Source organism: Cyprinodon tularosa, unplaced genomic scaffold, assembly GCF_016077235.1.
Source record: "Cyprinodon tularosa strain WSP-4 unplaced genomic scaffold, ASM1607723v1 ctg180, whole genome shotgun sequence".
Taxonomy (NCBI): Eukaryota; Metazoa; Chordata; class Actinopteri; order Cyprinodontiformes; family Cyprinodontidae; genus Cyprinodon; species Cyprinodon tularosa.
Window position 1 is genome coordinate 537124 of NW_024038609.1, and position 25472 is coordinate 562595.

A 25472-nucleotide genomic window follows, 5' to 3' on the forward strand; every position below is an offset into this window, starting at 1 on the left:
TGGTCCCTCCTGCCGTTTCATCCTGCACTCGGCTGATGTATTCTTTTACCATCATTATGCATCAGAGACAAGATGCAGGAGGAACCTGATGTGATGCAGGTAGATTTCACCTGTGAGTCGGGCCACAGGTATCAGCTTCTTTAAAAACCTGTAACCTGTGGAGGTTATGCAGGAGTCATGCAGAGAGCCAATGCCTGCTTTCTACTGATAAACGGATAAATATAAAAACTCCAACAGCCCAGTAAAGGAGGAAAACAGCTGACTGATAACATCATGTTGACTGAGAGTAAGAATGAAACAGCTGATTTAAACCCTACAGTTCAGAGAGCGACAGTTTAATCAATCAGAAGTCAAAGATGAGGTTTATTTAAAAAGCCTTGGAAGGAAACTTGGCTGGCCGAGTTCATCCCCCCAGAGATGAACTCGGCCAGCCTTAGGAGTGGATTTTTAGGTGGTGTGAATGTTATTTTTATTTTTTTTCTTATGTATCTGTGCAGTTAGAACAAAATGAGCAGCAGTCATATTTATGCTTAACATATTGTCTTAAAAACACACACTGATTATTGTTATTACTGTTTATTTTGATGTATGTCAAATAACTAATCATCAGTTTAAAAAACCATGAAACCGAGAGATTCTTCTTTATTTAGAAACTGTCTAAAAATGACAAAGGGACAAAAAAGAAAAATAAGAATTAGGACAAACATTTGAAAAAAAAAGCATTTCTCCCTAGAAATAGAAACATGACTGAAAAAAGGAGGAGCATCTATTCAGCCGTCGACACCAGAACCAACATCCAGTGGGATTCATGGTAAGTGGGTCAAGACCATGGATGTTCATGTGTCCACAAAGCTGATTGATTCGCCTCTTTATCAGAGCGATGGAACCAGTGAAAAAAAGCATCATCATTTGAGAAGAAGATATCTATGTTGGAAATGGTGAAATTAAATACGTACTCTTAAAAAAAAACAAAAAACAGACATGATTAAAATGTTAAAAGCTAAATAAAGCAGTAACAAAGAGTATAAAAATAGTTTATTAGCCAGATCAGATGCTGATGCAATGGTTTAATATTGCAGAAAGATAAAGAAAAATTAACAACAATATCTAAATAATATTGAGGTCATTACATTTCTTTGGCCCCTAATAGATTCAATGAGTGAAAATTGCTCTTCAGAATAATTAAAATATGTATTTTTCATTTACAATTGAATGACCTACATGAACACTATATCATACAGTTTTTTTGTTGTTTTTTTCTTTTCAGATTATACGTCATTACTTCAGGAGTTCCCCTGTTTTCTATTTGTTTAGTTTATTTCCCAAATTTTTTGCAGTTTGTGGTATATCTGTTTTTCCTTTCTTCTGACTTGCCACAACTGCACCTTGAGGAGCAGTTGTGGCAAAGTGAGGACATTTTGCCAGTCCTCACATGCTATTTTGCTAATGTTTAGGTTTAGGGCTAAGGGGTTAGGGTGAGGTATGCATTTATATTGATTAGGTTTAGGGTTAGTTTTAGGGTTAGGGCATAGAAAGGGTTGAAAATGACTGAAAATCTATTAAAGTCAATGGGAATCAAAACATGAGTAGGGGTGAGTGTGTGTGTGTGTGTCTGGTCTTGTTTTACCTACAATGTGAGGGAAGTATTTTGTAAAATATCCTACATGTCAGGACTTACAGGTACATATGGGGACATTGAACTGGTCCCTATATGGTAAAGTTTCTTTTCTTTGAGTTGGGGTTAGGTTTAGGACTAAGGTGTGAATTCAGTTTAGGTTAGGATTAGGTACATCTTGGTAATAGTTAGGATTAGGGTAAGGGTCTGGGTTAGGCCATATAAAATGAATGCAAGTCAATGAAATGTCATGAAAACAAAGCTCTGTGTGTGTGTGTGTGTGGGGGGGGGGGGGGGGGGGTACAACAAATTCAATAGTTTTACCATCATGTACAATTGGAATTTAATGTTATTCACCATGGGGATAAGATAGGATAACCGTATTTTAAACAACTATTAACATTTCAAAACAAAAAATTTAAATCCATAACATCACTTGGCATATGTGAATGTTTTTATAATTGGAAATCTTAAACAAAGAAGCAAAATAAAAGGCTTTACCAGTACAGACCATTTATAATTTTACCATATTTATATTTTAACTTCTCCTCTTATTTATTCCAACTGTTAATGATTAATCACAGAACTACAGAAGAACTACAGAAGCACCATAGAGAGCGTTCTGACCAGCTGTCTCACTGTGTGGTGTGGAGGCTGCAGCGCCTCAGACTGGAAGAAGCTGAGAGCAGCAGAGAGGATCATGGGGGCTCCTCTTCCCTCCATTAAAGACATTTCATCCCAGCGCTGCGTGTCCCGAGCCCGTAACATCATCAGTCACCCCTCACCCCCTCTGTTCTCCCTGCTGCCCTCTGGGAAGAGACTTCACAGCATCCAATGCAGGACCAGCAGATTCCAGAACAGCTTCTTCCCCACTGCCATTAGACTGCTGAATGTTGTGTAAAACAGGTTATAAAAAAAAACAAAACAAAAAACTGAATGTTAGAACTGTAACTATACAGTCATATGTTTACATTACTGTTTTTCATCACAATGTTTTTTTTCAATCACTGCTGCTTACCTTATGAAGGCTGCACTATAAAAAATAAAATAGTCTAGAGAGCTGTACTTGTATACAAAATGACAAAATAAATCTGTCTAAGTCTAATTAACAGTGTAAGGCCAACATCTCCTGTTTTACTTTTAAAAAATGGATCAGAAGTTTTTTTTTCTTTCCGCTTACAAAAAACTAACAAAGTAACTTTTACTTAGTTACATTTTCCATGGTCATTTTTTCCTTTTTTCAATAGTACCTTGCACTGATAACTTTACTTGTATTTGAATCAAATTTGTATCTAATGGGCTTTAATTTCACTGGAGCTCTTTTTGTTTTTTTGCACTCTTTCCACCATTATAGCACCCAGTGCTGTACAAGAGTGATCAGTTGCTGTCATCATCTGTTTCTCCATCGGTTTTTAAGGCCTGATCACATTTTCTTTCTGTTCTTTAGGTCTGCAGAGGTTCCTTTCTACCTGTCCATCGTGTTTTACTGCTGATCTACTTCAGCTTTGTTAAAGTGATGCTCCATCATGATTGAAAATCCACAGATGCTCATCTTCCTGTTCCTGGATTGTTAGAAGTTGAACTTAGAGGATGTCTTGATTTCGGTCTTTATTAATGGCTGTTTTCTTGTGCAGTGCTGTAAGGATCCTACCCTCCATTGGACGAGATGTATCCCAAACAGGAATTAGGCCAGCCAGCTCATAGTATAAGTCATTGCAGCTCTTAGTGTTTCTTCACGAGACATCCCAGATGTCATGATGGGTTCACTGAAGGCGACCCAGTTATGCAGAATACCATAACAGTTTATTAAAGCACAAACACACAGAATGTACTGATTCTGGTTTGGGGCCTGGATACTGGTTCACCGGAGTCTGCGTGAGAGACAGCACAGTCTACAAAGGGCTCGAAGAAACAGGCTTGATCTGGGACACGTGGAACGTAGGGTGGATTCGGAGGGACTGAGGTAGTTGGAGACAAACAGCTGAGGGGTTGATGACTCGAGTGATCCTATAGGGTCCGATGAATCTTGGGGAGAGTTTTCGAGACATCCCCTTGAGGGGGATGTCTCGAGTGGAGAGCCATACCTCCTGGCCCTCAGAGTACTCGGGGGCGGGACGTCTCCTGGCGTCAGCGAAGCGTTTAACAGACACTGATGACTGGTTGAGTGTGGCGATGGTCTCCCTCCAAATCCTCTGGCAACGGCGGATGTGTTGATTGACGGACAGCACCGATATCTCTCTCTCATCTGCGGGAAAAAGAGGTGGTTGATACCCGAGACTGACCTGGAATGGGGATTGTCCAGTGGATGCAGATCTGAGGGAGTTATGGGCATATTCAATCCATGGGAGAAATTGGCTCCAATCCACGGGGTTGTTCGATGTGAGGCAGCGAAGGGTGGATTCCAACTGTTGGTTCATGCGCTCGGTCTGACCATTCGATTGGGGGTGGTAACCTGAGGTGAGAGAGGGTTTGCAGCCGAGCGCAGAGCAGAATGCCTTCCATACCTGGGAGATGAATTGAGGAACTCTGTCCGAGAGGATCTCTTGGGGGATGCCGTGAAGCCGGAAAACATGTTTAATGAGGAGCTGAGCTGTCTGGAAGGCCGTGGGAAGCTTTCTGAGGGGAACAAGGTGGCAGGACTTCGAGAAGCGGTCAACAATGGTGAGTATAGTGGACATACCTCGAGAGACAGGGAGACCGGTGACAAAATCAATGGCGATATGGGACCAGGGACGCGAGGGAACAGGAAGTGGTTGAAGCAGGCCAGAAGGAGGTTGGTGTGAGGCTTTGTTACGGGCACATGTGGGGCAAGCCAACACATACTCCTTTACGTCCTTGTGGAGAGTGGGCCACCAGAAGCGTCTGGAGATGAGAGCTACTGTTCTACTGACTCCAGGATGAGCAGAGAATTTGGCGGCATGCATCCACTGGATGAGACGGGACCTGACAGAAGATGGAACATATGTACGGTTAGATGGACCGTTACCTGGATCGGGTTCAGTGGCCAGGGCTGAGTTGATGAGGTCAGTTATCTCCCAGTTGACCACTCCCACTGTACATGAAGCTGGAAGGACTGGTTCAGGTGTCTCGGGATGATCGACGGAGTAGAGACGAGAAAGAGAATCGGGCTTCACGTTCTTGGATCCAGGTCTGTAGGAGATAATTAGGTTGAACCGAGAAAAGAAGATTGACCACCTGGATTGGCGAGGATTAGCCTGTTTGGTGGACTGGATGTAAGCCAGGTTCTTGTGGTCTGTCCATACAAGAACCGGGTGCTCAGCTCCCTCCAGCCAGTGCCTCCATTCTTCCAATGCCAGTTTGATAGCCAGGAGCTCTCGGTCACCCACATCATAATTTTGTTCAGCGGAAGAAAGTCTACGGGAGAAGAAAGCACAAGGGTGTATCTTTTGGTCTGAATCGAGCCTCTGGGACAGGACAGCTCCAACACCAGAATCTGAAGCGTCCACCTCTAGGATAAACTGTTTAGCAGGATCAGGTTGCATGAGGACAGGAGCTCTGGAAAACAAGGATTTTAGTTTCTCAATGCTGCTTGAGCCTCGGGAGTCCACTGAAAAGTGCGTTTAACAGAAGTCAGGGAGGTTAATGGAAGGGCGGTCTGGCTGTAGTTTCTAATAAACCGACGATAGAAGTTAGCGAACCCTAGAAACCTCTGTAATTGTTTGCGGTTCTCTGGAACTGGCCAGTCTAAGACTGCTTTGATCTTGTCCTCTGAAGGTTTTACCTGGCCGCCCTCGAGCACAAACCCCAAAAAGGTGACTGAAAATTGATGAAATTCGCACTTCTCGGCTTTCACGAACAGCTTATTCTCCAGTAGTCTCTGTAAGACAAGACGGACATGTTTCTTGTGTTCATCGAGGTCCTTGGAGTAAATGAGAATGTCATCAATGTACACGAAAACAAACACGTTGAGAAAGTCTCTGAGAACATCATTTACTAGAGCCTGGAAGCAGGCTGGGGCGTTAGTTAGACCAAAGGGCATTACAAGGTATTCGAATTGGCCCAAGGGTGTTTTGAAGGCAGTTTTCCATTCATCGCCCTCACGGATCCTAAGGAGATGATAAGCGTTTCTTAAATCCAACTTAGAAAACACTGTTGCTCCCTGTACAGGTTCAAAATCAGAGGCGAGAAGAGGCAGTGGGTATTTGTTTTTAATTGTAATCTGGTTCAAACCTCGATAGTCAATACAAGGTCTCAGGGAACCATCCTTCTTACCCACGAAGAAGAACCCGGCGCCCAATGGAGAGGATGATGGGCGAATTATTCCAGCAGCTAATGATTCATTGATGTATTTTTCCATCGTTTCTCTTTCGGGCTTGGAAATATTATACAATCTGCTGCTAGGAAGAGGAGCACCAGGTAAAAGTTCAATGGCGCAATCGTATGGTCTGTGTGGAGGTAGGGACGTCGCACTGACCTTACTGAAGACAGGGGCTAAGTCATGGTACTCAGAGGGAACTGAAGAAAGGTCAGGAGAGTCCATCTCCCCCCCACCTCTAGGAGACCCCACCAAGGGGGCAGCAGAACGAAGGCATGTTTCATGGCATGAGATGGACCATGATTCCAGATGACGTTCAGTCCAGTTTATGTGAGGATTATGCTTCTCCAACCATTCGAACCCGAGCACCAGCGGGGAACATGCAGAGGGAAAAACAAAAAATGTTATTGTCTCTCGGTGGTTACCTGACAGAAGTAGCTCGAGGGGCTGAGTTTGGTGGGTAACTCGATGGAGTCTTTTTCCGTCTATGGCGGATACACTGAGAGGCTGAGAAAGGGGAATGGTTTTAATCTGGAGTTGCTGGACGAGGTTAGAGTCGATTAGGTTACGTTCACAGCCTGAGTCGATGAAAGCAGAAAAGGAGAGGCTTTGATTAGCACAGAAAAGCGTGGCAGGCAGTAACAGTCGAGGAGATTTCTTTGTGTTTATTTGGCCCGCCAGACTCCTCAGATCCTCTGGCGGGCACCGGCTTTTGATTTTGCTGGGCAGGAAGCAATGAAGTGTCCACTCTCACCACAGTAGATACATAGTTTGCTTAGAAAACGCCTTTGTCTCTCCTCTGGAGTGAGCCTGGTGTGTCCCACCTGCATGGGTTCGACATCCCTTTCGCCCGAATGTGAGGCCTGAACAGGCAACGGTAGAGACTGGGGCTTAGACCTCTGAATGGGCAACTGCTCTGTAGAGGGAGAACAAACAGTCACGTTATGAGAGGCAGAAGAAAGTGTACCCTGCTTCTTAGAACTGTTTCTGGCTCGAATTCTATTATCTAATCTGATGGAGAGGCGAATTAAATCTTCGAGGGTAGCAGGTTCGTCGAGGGTTGCGAGTTCATCTTTAATGTGCTCGTTTAATGCCATGAAAAAGGCTCCTTTCAAGGCGCTTTGGTTCCATCCGGAAGCTGCCGCTTTAACCCGGAAGTTAATAGAATATTCAGCCACCGAAGAGTTTCCCTGTTTAAGGTTGAAAAGAGCTCTAGAATCAATAGTTTGGTCAGTTTCCTGGTTGAAGACCTGGGTAAATTCAGAAATGAAATCAGAGTAGTAGCAATTTAAACTATTGTCAGCGGCAAATCTTGCCTGAGCCCATTCCAAGGCTCTTCCTGTTAACTGAGAGAGAATGAAAGTTATCTTCTTGTGATCCGAGGAAAAACAGCCAGGGGAGTTCTGGAAAATCAACCGACATTGAAATAAAAATCCTCTGCAATCCTTCATGTTACCAGAGAATCTTTTCTGGGAGACTAGGACGGAACTCTGATGACGTCACTGCTGGTGACCTCGGAGGAGGAACTGGACCCGGAAATGGTTGTGGTGGAGCATTAGCGCTGTTCAGGAAATTAGCACAGCTCTGTAGCATTTGGTTATGAGTGCCAACTAGACGATATAACTCACGGAGCGTTTGGGTTTGTCCCTGAATTTGGGCATCCTGCTCCTCCAGTCGACGGGTGAGGTGATCTGCTGGGCCTTGAGTTTGGCCGCAGTGTTCTGTCATGATGGGTTCACTGAAGGCGACCCAGTTATGCAGAACACCACTGACGGACACAAGGATGAAGAGTTCAACAGTTTATTAAAGCACAAGCACAAAGAATGTACTGATTCTGGTTCGGGGCCTGGATACTGGTTCACCGGAGTCTGCGTGAGAGACAGCACAGTTAGCGGTTTGTTGGCAGGGTTTTACTTCCAGAAGTTCACTGATTGTACCTTGAGGGTTCTTGAGGTTAACTTTGGGAGAGTCACTGTTGGTTCTGGAGAAGGGTTCATCAGCAGAGTCCGTTAGCTGCTTCAGCGTCTCACGTCTTGTTAGAACAGACCTTGGCTTGGAAGTCCCAGCTCAGTCCCGAGCTGCTTGAGGTTTCTCAGAGGGATCTTCAGGGTTTGGCTCAGAGGGTCGGCTCGGCAGGTTAGCTCTTCCAGAGCTTTCTCAGAGGAGGCACGGGTTTTCCTGGAAGACAGAGATAATAGTTAGAATCCAGACTGGATTCAAAGTCATGGAGATACTCAGAGGATCTAGGCTTTAGCGCTGACCAACTGGAACAACACTGCGGCGTCGAGGCAAGGTCTGAAGACAGCTTAAGTAGTGGATCCTCTGATGATCTTGACGAGCTGCAGCTGTGCAGGGGGCTCCCTCAGAGGATCCACGGTGGACTCTGGTGGAGAAAGATGGGATTTCTCCAGCTCCCAACACCAGACGATTAATTAGAAAGATTAATCTTAGAAAGTATTTTTATCACCAGTCTTCTCGCATCTTCACTCTGTCCTCGGTTGTTTCTTTCTACCACTAATTGCTTCTTTGCTGCCCTTTTCATTTAAAACAGTTTTTCTTACGACGTTTACAGATGAACCAACTCTGATCTGCTCCAGCAAGCTCTGCACTGGTGGAGATATGGCTCTGTAGGCACTGTAGACCTTCTGAAACATTCCACATTTCTGATGGTCTGCTGAGAGGCCCTTTTAATGCAAAGCAGGGAACCAGGTTCCTGATTGGACCAATTGAATAAGTTCAGCTGGAATATTTCACCTTTGGTATATAGAAACTGGAAACTGGACGGAAACTGAAGCTGCAGTTTTATAAAGAGACCTGTGGGAGAAGGTCAGGGGAAACTCTGATCTTGATTGGTATTATTGCTCCATCTAGTGGTTGATGTGGGTCTCTTTTCAATTTTTTTTATATTTTTTTTTATCTCCAAACAAAGAGGAGCGTCTGAAGGTGCATGTTTGCATCATAAAACCTCAGGTAGCGCTTACAGTAAAATGTGGCAGCTTAAAGGACCAGCCATGTGTCTGTCAGTCTAAGATGGATGGCAAAGAACACACCCAGAAATTAAACTCATGGGTTTTTAAACTTTTCCTTATGTCATTGATGACTTAAAAGCTTTGCCTTCAAAGAAAATTTTATTTTCACATATTAGTTCATCATTATAGTTGATAATATGATCACATTATTTACTTTATTTAATTTTATCATTGATAATGATAAATGTTTGCTTGTTTTTTTATATTCAGTGATCCATTTACAATTAATAGATAATTTATTTCTTTTGCATTAAAGTATTTGATTGTACTGCATTGATATTACATAAAATAGTTATTTATTTTTGAAGTAACTAAATGAATAATTATTATGTTAAGGTAATATCACTTAAGTTAACTTAGCTAAGTTATCCCCCCCGACACACAGGCTTGTATTTCACATTAACTTTCATTCATTTTATTTATCAAATTCATGTCAAACCCTGACATTTATCTTAACCATGATTAAGTTGCTAACCTTAACCTGAATTGAATAAATAACGTACCTCTAATCGTACTCTCTAAGGTTAAAAATGAGAGTCCACAACTTTGGGACCAGCCTTTGGCAGGGTTTATACAGGAAGGAGGAACTCTAATTTAATGCTCTTTTAATGCTCTTAGAAATAATTTTAATGCCATCAATAAGTACCCATTACTCTCTCTCTCTCTCTCTCTCTCTCTATATATATATATATATATATATATATATATATATATATATATATATATATATATATATATATATATATATATATATATATATATATATATAAACAAGGCCAAATCGTTCGTAATCTTTACCATCGACAGGCTGCAGCCATGTCCCGAACATATGGCTTTAGGATCAACCAGGAGCAGTTCCACTCAAACACGTGGAACCAGTTAAATCTGATATATTTGAAAAAAACTTTCTTTTTATAAAGCATTTTAAATGCCATGGTAATCACATTTAATGAATTTTAATGCCAATTAAGGCCTTAATTTGAAAAATTATAATTTAATGACTTTTAATGACCGGCAGAAACCCTGCTTTGGGCTGTTGGTCCTAAGAGGGTTAGTAAATATACAAAAATCAGTCCTAAATAGATAATGTACACATGCACCATCCAACTACACGTTGGTGCAGAAAAAGAAAATATTTTGAAGATATTAATGAAACCTCCTGGAGACCACCAAAGGTTAACTAGTAGAAAGCAGACTCCGAAAGCTAGAACTCTCTTCCTCTGTGATCATAAAACTCTGTGGCTTCCATTAAATTACTGCTTAAAATGCATATTAATATCATATTATAATAGTTTTATACACTTTGCTATCTGAATTAAAGTTTTGTTCATGTACTAGTCCTGTAAACCACAGATGTTTGTGGCTTAATCTGCTGTATATGCATTAATGCTGCTATGGGCTTCGGATGCTGGAGGGAAAAACCAACCTCTTTTCCTTACTCTTCAAATTTTTCCTACTAATGATTTTTTTTGCATAACAGTCATTGTTCTATACTTGTACAACGCTTTATCACATTAATGGACATAGTTGTGTTTTAAATTACTTTCAGTCATTCACACACTGATGGTGGCTAGTTACATTAGAGCCACTGAGAAAAGCAAGGCTGGTAACCCACCGGTTAGAGGGAAAATCTGCATCCTGTTCCTTGAATAAAAGTGACTGTGGGTATTGCCCTTTTTTGCTATAATTAATTTTTTTTTTATCTTAATAGAAGCCATATGAAACCCTTCTGGAAAAGAGCATTAGTCTAGCTAGAGCAGGGAATTCAAACTGCCGTTCAGGACCCCCTGTGGGGGTTATGGCATATTTGCCTAACCCTGAAATTTTTCCTAACCTTAACTATTACCACTACCTAAAATTTAAAATTGTACAGTATTTGTCACTGCTTCTGTTCAGGGCCTTATTTTTTCAATATTTTGGAGATGAAAGAAGGGAATATAAAATAAAAAAATCTTTGATATGGGAATTAAATAGCAGTTTGCAAAACAAGACCAAGGTTTTTTAACTTTATTTTTTTTAGATCAATTTAATCCCATTCAGATAAAGTGGCTGACTAATCAGCTTCTTTAGAGGGTCTGGTGGCCCCAGTGTTGGGCAGCCTTGATTCTGTCTGTGAGCCCCATCAGTGTAGCTCACCACCATCAGTCTGTGAGAGAGAATGAGTGAATGACTGAATGTAGCGCTTTGGTCAAGACTCCTGACTTGAAAAGCGATATTTAATTACAGATCATTCAACATTTTATTTATTCGAAACATTAAAATGTAAATCAAATTGTTAATTAAATGTTCCATTCAATAAAAAAATAGAATAGAATAGAATAGAAGAGAAGAGAATAGAATAGAGGAGAAGAGAAGAGAACAAGAAATAATAGAAAAGAATAGAATAAAACAGAATAGAATCAAATAGAATACATTAGAACAGGATAGAATAGAATAGAAAGGAAAAGAAGAGAACAGAATACCACAGAATTAATAGGACAGAAGAGAATAGAACAGAACAGAGTAGAATGGGATAAAATAGAATATTAGAACAGAATGGAATATATAAGAATAGAATAAAAGACAACAGAATAGAATAAAACTAAACAGAATAGAATACAATAGATTAGAATATAACAGAATAAAATAAAATAGAGCAGAACAGAAATTAATAAAATACAACAGAATAGAACAGACCACAATGTATTAGAATAGAACAGAACAGAATACAGTAGAATATAATATTGTGGGGAGTGGTGGCCTAATAGTTAGAGCAGAGCGATTGAGAAGGTTGCAAGTACCTGGTTTGATCCCCACAGCCTGCACTCTGGGTCCCTGAGCAATGACCCTAAACCCCACTCTGCTCGACAGGGGCCACACAGTGGCAGCCCACTGCTCCCCAATGGGTAAGATTAAATGCAGAGGTGAATTTCTCCATTGTGGGACTGTAAAGGGATTTACAATGTAACACAACAGAAGATAATAATAAGATATAATAATAATAATAGAGCAGAATATAATGGAATACATCAGAGCAGAATGGAATACAACAGAATAGAACAGGGGTGACCCCCTAATTGTATATAATATATCAATGAAATTGTGTTCTATCAAAATGGATGGAGTAATGCAACGAAAGAAATTTCACCCTGGGATTATTAGAGTATTTCTGATTCGGATTCCTGGTTGATGGGACAGGTGTTGTGAATGAAACGGTGCCCAGATTGAAAGAGCGCCTGTGTGTCGCTGAATGTGTGCATTGATGATGAAAGACATCTTCTGCCTCCATTGATCTGTTTACTACAGTCTGTTCAATTCATATTAGTGTGTATTTAAAGACATTTCAATTAGTGGAAAATATTGCACGGTGGAATATATATATTAAAAAGTCTAATCAAGCAAAACTTTCTCAACCCCCAAGCAGTACCTCCGTGGACCCCCTAGGGGTCGCGGACCCCCTGTTGAAGACCTCCGGAATAGAATATAAGAGAATGGTATAGAATAGAATAGAATGAAAAAACAACAGAACAGAATAGCACAGAATAGAATAAGATAAGACAGAGTACAATAGAACGGAACAGAACATGATACAATAGAATCGATAGAATAGAGCAGAGCAGAGTAGAATGGAAAAGAACAGAATAGAACACAACAGAATAGAACAGAGCAAACAGAATACAACAGAATTCAGCAGAAAGAACAGAATAGTATAGAATATAACCAAATAAAATAGAATAGAATAGAATAACAAAATATAACAGAGTAGAACGGAACAGAGTAGAATGGAACAGGATAGAACAGAACAGAAAACATAATAGAATAGAACACAATAGAATAAGGTTAGGCTTTTCTTTTTGATAAAACTTATAGAGTGTCTTAGTTTATCTGGAGCTATCTCTATAGTTACGCTGCTATATGCTTAGACTGCTGGAGGACTTAGGGACCACTTTTCATCATTATGCTTCATTCTTTCATATTGCGGTGTTTGTTAGTTCAGCCCCTAACTGGGTGTCCTCTCTTTCTTCCCTTTGATATGAAAACTGGCTCAGAGCTCACCTTCTTAACTGCAGACAGAGCCACCCAAGGAGCTAGTTTACCATTACCTTTTCTGACATAGAAAGTATGTACACTCACCGGCCACTTTATTAGGTACACCTGTCCAACTGCTCGTTAACACTTAATTTCTAAACAGCCAATCACATGGCGGCAACTCAGTGCATTTAGGCATGTAGACATGGTCAAGACAATCTCCTGCAGTTCAAACCGAGCATCAGTATGGGGAAGAAAGGTGATTTCAGTGACTTTGAACGTGGCATGATTGTTGGTGCCAGAAGGGCTGGTCTGAGTATTTCAGAAACTGCTGATCTACTGGGATTTTCACGCACAACCATCTCTAGGGTTTACAGAGAATGGTCCGAAAAAGAAAAAACATCCAGTGAGCGGCAGTTCTGTGGGCGGAAATGCCTTGTTGATGCCAGAGGTCAGAGGAGAATGGCCAGACTGGTTCGAGCTGATAGAAGGGCAACAGTGACTCAAATAACCACCCGTTACAACCAAGGTGGGCAGAAGAGCATCTCTGAACGCACAGTACGTGGAACTTTGAGGCAGATGGGCTACAGCAGCAGAAGACCACACCGGGTGCCACTCCTTTCAGCTAAGAACAGGAAACTGAGGCTACAATTTGCACAAGCTCATGGAAATTGGACAATAGAAGATTGGAAAAACGTTGCCTGGTCTGATGAGTCTCGATTTCTGCTGCGACATTCGGATGGTAGGGTAAGAATTTGGCGTCTACAACATGAAAGCATGGATCCATCCTGCCTTGTATCAACAGTTCAGGCTGGTGGTGGTGGTGTCATGGTGTGGGGAATATTTTCTTGGCACTCTTTGGGCCCCTTGGTACCAATTGAGCATCGTTGCAATGCCACAGCCTACCTGAGTATTGTTGCTGACCATGTCCATCCCTTTATGACCACAATGTACCCAACTTCTGATGGCTACTTTCAGCAGGATAATGCGCCATGTCATAAAGCTGGAATCATCTCAGACTGGTTTCTTGAACATGACAATGAGTTCACTGTACTCAAATGGCCTCCACAGTCACCAGATCTCAATCCAATAGAGCATCTTTGGGATGTGGTGGAACGGGAGATTCGCATCATGCGGCAACTGTGTGATGCCATCATGTCAATATGGACCAAACTCCCTGAGGAATGCTTCCAGCACCTTGTTGAATCTATGCCACGAAGAATTGAGGCAGTTCTGAAGGCAAAAGGGGTTCCAACCCATTACTAGCATGGGGTACCTAATAAAGTGGCCGGTGAGTGTATGCATCAGTGCTTCTATTTTCATTTTGTGTATCTACTTCTGCCTCCTTGAATCCCCAGTTGGCCTCAACGGAAAGCTGCTCACCCTGAGCCTGGTTATACTAGAGGTTTATTCCTGTTAAAAGGGTTTTTTTTCCTGTTACCTGTTGCTACATGCATGCTCTGTGTGAGGGATATGTGTGGACTCAATGGAAGGAAATATCTACTGTTACTACATGAATCCTGCAAAGTCAACTTTGAACCAATCTATCATCTGTAAAGCACTTTGGGATGACAAGTGTTGTGAATTATTGCTTTTTTAATAAACTGGATTAAACTGGGTCAATCTAAATGTAATTTTTTTATTAGCTATAAGCATAGGCGTAGCCAGAAAATCCTAATGGGGTGGCTAGTCAATAACCAATGTACATTGAGGAGTGGCTGAAAAGCACCAGAACCTCAGCGTCAATCTACACTGTTCCAACAGGAACAAGCACAAAGTCCATATTTTTTTAAATAAAGACTATCTACACTTTCCTACAGCCTTTGCTAACAAATACAAACGGATATTTAAACATCCACGCTGTCTAAATTAAAGGTATAGTGGACAAAATTCATTCAGGTTTGAGTTCTGGGGCGAATATCTTTTACATTGTCATTACCTATCCTTATCAATAATCATTCTGCAAAAAAAATATCTAAATGCACTAATATACACATTTAAAGAATGGTTAAGTTATTATTAAAGTAGTTATTTGTTTGATTTCACTGAAGACTCCTAGATGACTTGCAGAAACACATAATTTTATCTTTACCCCAAATAATTTAAAATGTAGTTCAGAAAAGAGCACTAATTCTGTACTTAGCATCTTTAATGTTAGTATATTGATGTGCGTAATTTACCATGGTGTTTCTGTTGTAAAGGGATTGTTAATAAATAAAAAATGTAAATGTTTATTAAGTTTGAACATTCTCCTTCAGAGTATTACTGCTGCCAGTGTCTGCATTGGTAGGGGTGGCCACAGGGAGGGCAATGATTGGCTAAGGGCAGAGATGGCAAAAGTACTCACTTTCCATACTTGAGTAAAAGTACAGATACTTGTGTTAAAAAATACTCTGGTAAAAGTGGAAGTACTGATTAAACTTCTTTACTGAAGTAAAAGTAACAAAGTACAGGCTTGTAAATTTACTTAAAGTATAAAAGTAAAAGTAGAAACCACTTTTTCATGCCGTTGCCTACATTTTAAATGGATGTCTGCCAATAGGACTAGATCTCCGTTGTGTTCATTTTCAATCATCTCGTCGTCCATGCTACTATGCTAACGCCACCGCCACCAAGCTGCAATGATTTGCCGCCAATGAATACCGCCGAATCTGTCGATTCATCTTGTAGTGGTGCGTCAAATGCAACGTAGATTCCCATCCAATTAGATTGAATTTGGTATTGATGACGTGAAAAATAATAACGGTAACTCCATTGAACTGATTCAAAACTAAAGTAACGAGCCAATTTTTTAAAATGTAAGGAGTAGAAAGTAGAGATATTTGTGTAAAAATGTAAGGAGTAGAAGTAAAAAGTCGCCATAAAAATAAGTGGTAAAGTAAAGTAAAAATATCAGAAAAATCTACTTGAGTACAGTAATGAAGTATTTGTACTTTGTTACTTCCCATCTCTGGCCCCCCATTTAGCTCCGCCCTTGGCTATAAGTGGAAATCATTATAATTAGGAGGATGTTTTTTCACTTTGGAGATTGAGTTTTAGTTCACAAAATAACTTCTAAATTATATTCGAATTTATTGAATATTATATTATAGTTGTTTTATTTTTTGCAGAGTGGATTATGAGAACTTTTATGCGAATTTGGGGTTTTTAAATTAAATTAATCATTTAATCTACTTATTAAAGGCTATCTTATTGTAATCTTCGTCAGGAATTACATTAAAAAACTTCCCAGTTTGTTGTTTTTATATGTTCCTCATAGCAGCGTGGCATTCTGCGAACACATTAGTTGCAGATTTGAATACATCGTTTAATTAAACAACAAACTTAGACAGTTATCAAACCATTTCCTGTTGTATTTGTTTATAAACGAGCTAAAACCGGTTTTTTCCCCAAGTCTCGTTCCTCCACTTGTGTGTTTCTTTGTGAGGCCGTTTTTCAGCGAATAACACGAGCAGAGGGAGGAAGGCCGAGCCACCTGTCCTCCTCCTCTTCTTCCACAAAGTGCATCAACACTCGGCGAACATGGAGGCTGGGAGCGGACGGCCCGCCTGTGAGGTGGAGAACACAACAAGAACACAACTCCATCCATGGCGTGTGTGTGTGTGTGTGAGAGAGAGAGAAAAAAAGACTTTCTCTCCGTAGAGTTTCGCTGAGTTTACATCCGGGTTTTTTCCCTAGGCAATGGGAGTCGCAGCACCGCCGTTCCTTAGGCAAAGTGAAATAAATTCGCCGCACCGACACATAAAGTAGTTCCCTCCCCCAACAACCTTTCGATCCGACTCCTTTTATTGATTATACCTTATTAACGAACTTTGGGGTCGAACTAAGCCGGTATCAAACGCTTGGTGGTAGATTGGGGAGGTTTTTGTGGGCCGGCGTGTAGTTTTTGTGCCCCCTTCCTCCGGCTCGGTGGCGTAGGGATCTGGGTTGTGCTGAGGCTGAGCTGAATGAGATTGAAGAAGAGTTCTTCTTGTTTTGTAGCTTCAGTTTCTCTGTTTTTTAACGTCTTTTTTACTCCAACAACAGAACAAAGTGCAGTTCGGTGAGCAGGAGGCGGCCGGACTCCTGCTCAGCTGCGGCTCCTTCGTATATCGGCAGTTGGGAGGAAAATATTTAATTAATCTGGAGGAGGACTGCTGCTGAGTAAGTGGGCTTTTTTTATTTCATAACTTTAATTCAGTCCAGTGTTGAAGTTGACGGGGCTGCAGACTGACTCCGAGGCTCCGAGCAGGTGTGTGAGCAGGTGTGTGAGCGGCCGCAGGGTGTGTGTTCCGGCTGGCTGTGTGTGTTTAGCTGCGGACCGAGGTTCTGGAGTTCTGGAGGACAAGGGGCCGACAGAACTTAGAGCCACCGACAGACGGCGGCTCTCCGTCGGGGTTTGTCCCGAAAAAACGGTGTGGTTCAGGAGTGCTGCTCATCTTCTCCCTCAGTTTTTCCTCCGGGTCTCCCAGGGAGGCTCCTCACGTCTCTTTGCGTGAAGTTATCCGCCTGCTGGCGCCGTTAGCCCGGGCAGCTAGCATGATAGTTAGCATTAGCAGCTAACGTTTATGGGGATGAAGTTGGCTTCTGGGTGATTGTTAGTAAAGGAGGATTCCGCTATTTTTGGGGAAAACTCAGCCCTGGGGACTGAACACACAAAGAAAGTTAAAACATGGAACAAGTTATTACACAATCATTACACGATGCTTAAAGTATGTGATATAGTTTGTTAGTGTTTATTTGTTTTGGATAGAAAAGAGTAGAGCTTTTCTGGTTTTGGTAGATTACAAACTTCATGTATACTGGTAAAGTGCTGTTTTTAGTATATACTTATGTTTTATATGTCAAATTGTGTTGGAGTTCCTGGTCTTATTTGATTTAAATGGCAGAAAAGATGTGATATCAGTATTTCTAGAGATATTTGAATAACTATAACTTGTGGAGTACATGTAACGCTGTGTTTTACCGAAGAGGATTATGGCCACTGGAGAAAATAAAAAGTTAACTGATTTTTATTTTATTTCAGTATAATATGAGAAAAAAGTCAGAATTCTGACTTTAATCTCAGAATGAATTCTGACTTTTTTTCTCAGAATTATGGATCTTAATGTAGATGGGCACCGTGAAGAAAGAGATGTGGGAGCACGGAGCTTCACTGACAAAGATGTGAGTTGTTTGAAAGGGCCAGCGACACATTGGTGGAAAATTACGATTAGGCTACTTTTTACGTGATGCTATTTAACATAAGGATGATATTTAATTAATGGAAGGGTAGAAAGTGATTAAAATAAGAGAGCTACCATAGTATTTAAAACAGACATGGCAACAGCTTGATGCTAACATGTTTGTTAGCTGTTAAAATTCAGTCAGAATTCAGAGATTAAAGTCAGAATTGAGAGAAAAAAGTCGGAATTCTGAGATTAAGGTCGGAATTCTGACTTTTTTCTGAAATAAAAAAAATCTGTTAACTTTTTAAAATGTTTTCAGTGGCCTTAATCCTCTTCCGTAGTGTTTTCTAAGATGTATAAACAGCAAAGAATAGTTATACCCACATCTGAGTGGTTTGGTAGTTTAATTTGTTTATTTTTCTTTTAATGAAATGCATCAATACTAGAAACGACATTTAAATTTAACTTTTAATTAAATAAAAAAGAACAACCCGTGTTTTAAAGTAATCAGGGGTTTAGTTATCATGTAGTGTAGGGTCTTTAAAAACAGCGGAATGCGCCTTTTGTCAATACTGTGATTCAGACACTAACTTCGGGCCGCATCCACTTGTTCTCGGTGAACGGTCGGTGCTTTCACACCGACAAAAAAAAAAAAAAAAAAAAAAAGAAGCGACAAAACATCGAAGCTCCAACTGAAACGTTGTCCTTCCCCGCTGCTGTGAGCCTGCCAGGCAGCTCGCTGGCTCTGCCCAGCCCAGCTGCGGTCGGTTAGCAGCGGTTGGGTGAATCATTTCTCCCAGAGTGGAAAGAAAAGCGGAGTTTGTAGAGCTGCTTCAGGATCAACCCTCCATCTTAGCCTCACTTCTCGCTGTTTTCGGGCCTCTGCTGCTGCGGCGGCATGCGGGTTCATCGAAGTTTACATCCCGACAACTTCCCGACCCATTCCAGAGCAAACAGCCCAATAAAACCGGATCCCGACCGGGACACCGAACCGGGAGCTTTCACTTTACTCCCCGCTGCCCCATCCCTCCGGACTGGGAATACCAGCCAATCTGAGGCTGCTGCTGCTGCTGGATTATAATCTCACAGCACATCATCACTTGGAATGAGACTAAAGATCTGCTCCTGAAATATTGATTAAAGAAAACTAAAAGATTTATACTAGAAGCTACTTTATGATTGTTTCCAAGTATTTTTCAGAGGATTCTGAACTTTATTCTGTTGTTTTTTCTGAGGATGACCCAGATTAACATTGGAAATCCTTCACACTAGTTAGTTGTGTTTTCATACTTAGATTAAGTGTAGTTTTTCTTTTTTAAATAAAAAAGTATGTAATATAAATCCATTAATTTATAAAATTTGTCTGATTTACTTTTCATTTACAAAAAATATAGATTTACAGGTTTGTTATTTTCTAATAATATACGTTCAGAGAAAAAACATATTTTTATAATGATTTGGTGAAAATCTACCAAAGAAAACAGTCTGTGTTTCTTCAGGGTTCTACTTTATACTTACTATTTAGTTGGATTCTGGAAAGCAGAACTACTTAAAAGTACTCGCTGTAAAATTAGATGAATTACTTTTTGCTGCAACTCTATTTAGAGTTTTCAGGTTTTCAAAGTCTAGATTTTATTTAATTACATGGAAAGTGTTATTATGGAATACATTTGTTTCCCAGTTTATTTTACTGGGCCGACTGGACTTTTTTCCTGCAGGTTTAAAGCTGTTTGTTGTGTTTTAATATAAATTTTTTTATTCTTTATTTTAAACTTTCTATCATATTTTAGACAATTAGTTCAAACTACTTCATTGGAGTCACAGAAATATTTAATTAAATGTGGGATTGTTCTGTTTGCAGTTTTGAGGTTCAGTACATTTTTATAAGGTTTAACAGAGTATTTAGCTTTGGATTTAAATAAAAACAGCAACGATTTAATTCAAAAACATTTAAAAGATACTCTTATAAAAAGCAGCATAGATTTCATTAATTAGAAAAACAGAAATACTTTATTTTCCTTCTTAAAAGTAAGCTGTATTTTTATTTCCATTAAAATAAATATTTTAAATTTTCAGATCTTGAAACTTCAGGTTCAGAAACAACACTTTCAAAATACCTGGTTGAACTACTTGTAAAAATAAGTATATTCTGTTTTTCTGTAAAATAATTGACAGTTTTTCATAGTTTTTAATCTTAATTTTCTTTTAGCTTCATTAAAACAGTTTGTTGTACTTTAGTACCGACACATTCTGTCAATCATTTGTATTAATATTGATTTATAAAAGTACTTTCCATTTCGGTACCAGCAGAGTTTTAGCATTGTGTTCATTTGAGACGCATTTAAAAACTTTTAAAAAGTCTTAAAAGATTGTAAACAAATTGACAAGTTTTTCTAACTTAGTACTTTTTATTTAAAGTACTGCTGAACGTTAAACAGAACTTTAATTTTCCTGCTCTTCAGACTAAATGTTGTAGTTTTTAAGGCCTGGAAGCTCGAGGTTTCAGAATGAGATATGATGTACTACTTCACTACTTGTAGCTGAAGTATTTTCATCTGGTATTACTTAATGTTTTGAATATTATTCTGTTTATTGTTTAAACAGATTTTAAAATGGTTCAATTAGGGCTGGGCGATAATTCAATAACGATATATATCGATCGATAGACATGTGGCTTTTTTTTATCATCTCAGCCGCTCACACCCGCAGGAGTACGAGCTGTGTAGGCCCCGACGCCACTCTGCATCGCCTCCGAGGAATCTTCGGGAATTTCGGGAAAATATATATATATTTTCAGTTCTGGGCAGTTTCCCACGTAGTTCTAACAATTGAGAGAAAAATGCTGAGGGGCCAGAAACTTTAAAGTAATAACTCAGGTTAAAGCAGGAAACTAAGCTGAACCAGGTTCAGCTTAGAAGAATGGGGGCGGGGTTCATTTATTTATTAGTTATATTTATTTTGGTCACTTTTCTGGTCACTTTAGTTTATTCTTTGTCAGTATTTAATAACATAACTCAGGTCTCTTAAGTTATTTTTCTTTAACACAATTCTGTTATGGTTAAAAAAGTTGGTTAAATAAAGATTTAATTCAAAGTCTGTGTTTGTGTTCTTTATTAAAATTAAATCATTTAGCAATATTATAAAAAGTCCAGGCAGAGCTGCACATAAAATATGGTTTCAAATCTTTTCAATAATTATCGATATCGATCAATATGCATTTTTTTATCAATAAGCTTTTTTTCTATATCGCCCAGCCCTAGGTTCAATATGTATTTGGTTATTTGTTAGCCAAGTACTAATAAAGTACTGAGTACGAGCCAGGCTATGACCTCCTTTATACCTTAGTTGTGTCTGTAAAGTACCAGAGTAGTTATAACTGTGTATACATCTGGAATACTTTTAAAACTGTCAGTTTCAGTAGTAATTTGTCCCTTACTATGTTGAACATTTTAAACATTCTGTTCTAAAAGTTTGAATTTATCACTTCATCTGCCAGGGAATTGTACTTTTTAACGACGTCTGTGTACCTCAGTACTACAAGTACTATCACAGGCTGATCACAGGCTGGTGTGAAATGGGTTTGAAGTACTGTTGAAAGAAAGGAACGGTTTCCTGCTGACTCAACAATAAAACTCCAACAAACGTCTCAAACATTTCAACCTTAAAGGTTTTCTCCTCTGGATGAATGATCAGTTGACAGATTTATACGCAGGTTGTACAGTTTGTTGTAGTATTTTAGTAGTTTCTGACACTAAGTTTAGTTCTCTGTCAGACGAAGCGGGTCAGAGATGCTGGATCACTTTTTTTTTTTTTTGGACTTTATTGATATTTTCCTCAGGTGCCAGAAGAACTTCGGGTATTTTAATCTGAGGTTTTTAGCTTGAGAAAAATCTCACACTTTTTAAAATTTGGCCAATTTTGAGAAATAAAATTTTATTTTGTTTCCCAAAGAGAAAAAAACTCAGTTTTGAACAATTGGTAGAGTCAGAAACTTCTCCTCCTTCCTTTAAAGTACGGCTGGTTTTAAAGCAAACACCTGAGCTTCCTTCTAGTACTTCTACTTCTCTTTGGTGTCCTGTTTAACGTTTCCACACTGATCTGACTGTGTTTTCAGGTATTGCTTGGCTGGACGTTTCGCATGCAAATACTTCTCTAACAGTGTAGTTTATCCCGTAGTGAAATGAGATGGTTTCAGGATGGATGCGTTTTATTCTGGGCTCATGTTTAGGAGTTTTCCTTCCTTTAGATCTTTGGCTTTAATCTCGTGTTTTCTAATATTTATCTAAAAGTATCTGTGTGTGAAACTCATTATTAAAGTGATTAGGACAGTTTTCCCCATCAGAAAGTATTTAACCCTCAACTATAAGGTTTAATTTACATCTATAAAAGATTTGATCCATTTTAATACTTCTATTTTCTGCTACTTTAATTTCTTTGCCCATTTAGATGAAAGTACTGCAGGATGTTTTATTTATCTTTTTTAAGTTCTGCTGGTTCTGTAAGAACGTCAAAGTTCTAACTTCAAAAATAACAAGTTAGGTTCAGGACCCAGGTTAGTTTTGTTTGAAAACTTTCATTTGTTTCACTTTGTTTTCATTTTAACTCCTTCTACTGGCAGCAGAAAATACGTAATGTAAAATAATAAAGTTAAAAGTACTTTATAGTTTGTTTGTTTTTTGCTTTAAAATCGGTTCGATAACTTTTGATAAACGTTTTAAATTTGCTTCCGATTTGTAATCAATAATGTTTTTTCATTTAAGTTGTTTCTATTAGTTTTAAAGTAAAACAAACTTTCAGGAGAGTTTAGTTTCTTTACGTCGGGGAGGAAAGTGCTGCTGCTGCTCTGTGTCTCGGTTTGCATGTTTTCCTCTTCGTCACGTCAGCAGCTTTCAGGAAAAGCAAATCTTTTATTCTCATGTTTATATTTAGAACAGAAATATTGATGTCCAGTTTAAGGGTTGTGCTTTGCAATGTTTTATTTGTTCCTTACTTGTTTTCTGCATCTTCAAAGTCAAACTTTTTGCAGCATTTAAAAAAAGGTGCAGATTATTTTTTTCAACCGAATGTGGAAGAAAGTCGGCGTTAGTTTCCTTCAGACGGATGATCTCAGTCCCACAATGAAGATCATGTTGTTTGACTCTGTAGCTCATTTTGGATTGAATAAAAATCTACAGACATTTAATGTTCATTTAGTTTTACCATATATCAATAAATTATATATTTATGTAAACGATTTGTGTTGCTATGATTTAAATGTTGCTTGGTTTGAACTTTTTCCCCCTCATGTGATTAATTTTTTTAGATTAAAGTAACTTTAACGGATGTCTGATCAGTGGTTAGACTCCGAGTTTTAGTGTCACTATGCAGGATCTTCTGCAGCTCTGTTTGGAATCGAGCAGCCCTGTTCACGCTCACGTTAGCTAAGGAATGCCGAAGTCTGAGGAGATAAAAAGCCTCATATGTAGACTTAAAAAACAAACAAACCCTGGAAACAGATTTTTACCTGTTGAGCTGCATCCTGCAGCGTCAGCTGATAACTTTGGTTTCTTCTTCACCGTATCTTCTTCACCGCATCTGGATGTATCTTTTGCTTGACAAAAGATACATCCAGATGCATCGCTGCAGCAGCAACAGGTCTTTATGGCGTTTGGACCTGGGCGGGCCCCAGTCTGTCAGCACCACGGAGAGCGGTGGTTTCCAGTAAACACAGACTTCTAGGCTCTGGTAGACTAGACTTTCTGGGCTGGTTCAGTCAGTTGAAAATCTAGATGTGCAGCAGAATATTGATAAAAAAAAATGTTTGATTTCTGTGGTGCTGTGAGGAAGCAAAGTGCTTCTTTTGTTGTGTTTCTATGTTTAGAAAATATTCAAACATTCAGTTATTTACTCTCGGATCTACGGAAGAGGATTTGGGACACAAAAAAATGTTACTTATTATTTCAGTTTAATATGAGGAAAAAGTCAGAATTCTGACTTTTTTCTCAGACTTCTGACTTTTTTCTGAAGCAGACACACTAAAGTTAGAATTCTGAGAAGAGTCAGAATACTGACTTTTTCCCATATTAAACTAAAATAATATTTAAGAGTCAGTTAACGTTTTTATTTTTTCAGTGGCCATAATCCTCTTCCATACAGATCAATCTGCTTGACAACAGTTGTTAAATTAAAAACCTCTGGAGCCTCGAGTCACAAAGTTCAACCAGTAGAATCAGAACTAATGAACAGTTCTGAGGTTTTTCTTTCTCTGATTATTCAAACTGGCTCCAGTTTAGGTCCTTTAGTCTCTGTGATGAAGCCCTTTTCTCTGTACCTCAGCATTAATAACTAGTTTTTTAAAAACATTTCAGCGGTGAACCTGTCAGGTGGCTCAGAAACAAAGATGATCTCAATGAGTCACGCTTCGTCTTCGTTTCTCTGTAAATGAAACTTTTCTTTAACCTGTGTTTGACCAGAAGGGGGCAATGTTTTTTTTTTCTTTTTATAGAAAACTGTTGATTTGGCTGTTTTTTGACAGTTTGTTTGTTGTGTTTTTCAGGGCAGCACAGAGGGGTGGAGTCCAGTCCAACAGCCAATTGGTGAGTCCAGTTTAATCACCATTAAAAATACTCTGCAGCCTTCAGTATTCCTTCAGCCTATAAGTTTTAGAAGAGTTGATTGTTGATTGTTGTCTGCATCACTGGGGAAAGAAAAAGGCTCTAATCTTTAGACATGAACCTGTAGTTTACACCAAACCAGCCCTGAGAAAGTTAGCTAAAAAACTCAATACTTCAGCCTTTTATTACCATGAAAACTAAACATAACATTTCATTAACAGGCAGATAAAAGGCGTAGATGTTCAGCTGAGAAATAAAAATGTCTCTGAGTTAAAATGGTTTCTTCTTTCTTAAAAAAAAAAAAAGAAGAAAATTTTGTTCCATTATTGTTGCAATAAAGGAAATCGTTTGGTAGATAGAAATTTGATTAAAAAAAATAGTTTTCATAAATGAAACTTTGAAAAACTTCTTCATCCTTCCTTGGATTTGTTTTTTTTATTTCTTTTTGATTTATTTTCATCTTTTATTCTTTTAAACAGATTTTATATTTTCCTTATGGATTGCATTTTACCGATCCCATTCTCCTTATTTCAGACCGGACACAAACGCTTGCTTTAAGCCAATAAAAATAACGTCCAGCAGACCAAAAACCAGAGGGGAGAATGTGATCTGGAAAACAAAATTTAAAAGAATCAAATTAGTAAAACTAAATCTGAAAAACAGAAAATGGAAAAAAAAAAGTATAAAAAAAAAAAAGGAAATGCTACAAAAAAAAAAAAATGGAAGTAATTAAATAATAAAGTAAAATGTAAGAAAACAGCATTTTTTCATTATTACGAATGTTTTATTTATGGATTTCTATTT

General features: G+C 39.0%; 1 protein-coding gene across 4 annotated transcripts in view; it reads left to right on the top strand.

Annotated features, from left to right (window-relative positions):
- The first annotated feature begins 16833 nt into the window (after positions 1 to 16833).
- The window catches only part of phf21ab (PHD finger protein 21Ab), a 29174-nt gene continuing 20535 nt past the window's right edge, over positions 16834 to 25472 (top strand). For 3 of the 4 annotated variants that reach the window (XM_038282195.1, XM_038282196.1, XM_038282194.1), the window contains exons 1-2: positions 16834 to 17071; positions 24611 to 24650. The gene's annotated coding sequence lies outside the window, so the exon portion shown is untranslated. Of the gene's footprint in view, positions 17072 to 24610; positions 24651 to 25472 lie in introns of those variants that run through there. The other variant, XM_038282197.1, reaches the window with a different exon arrangement.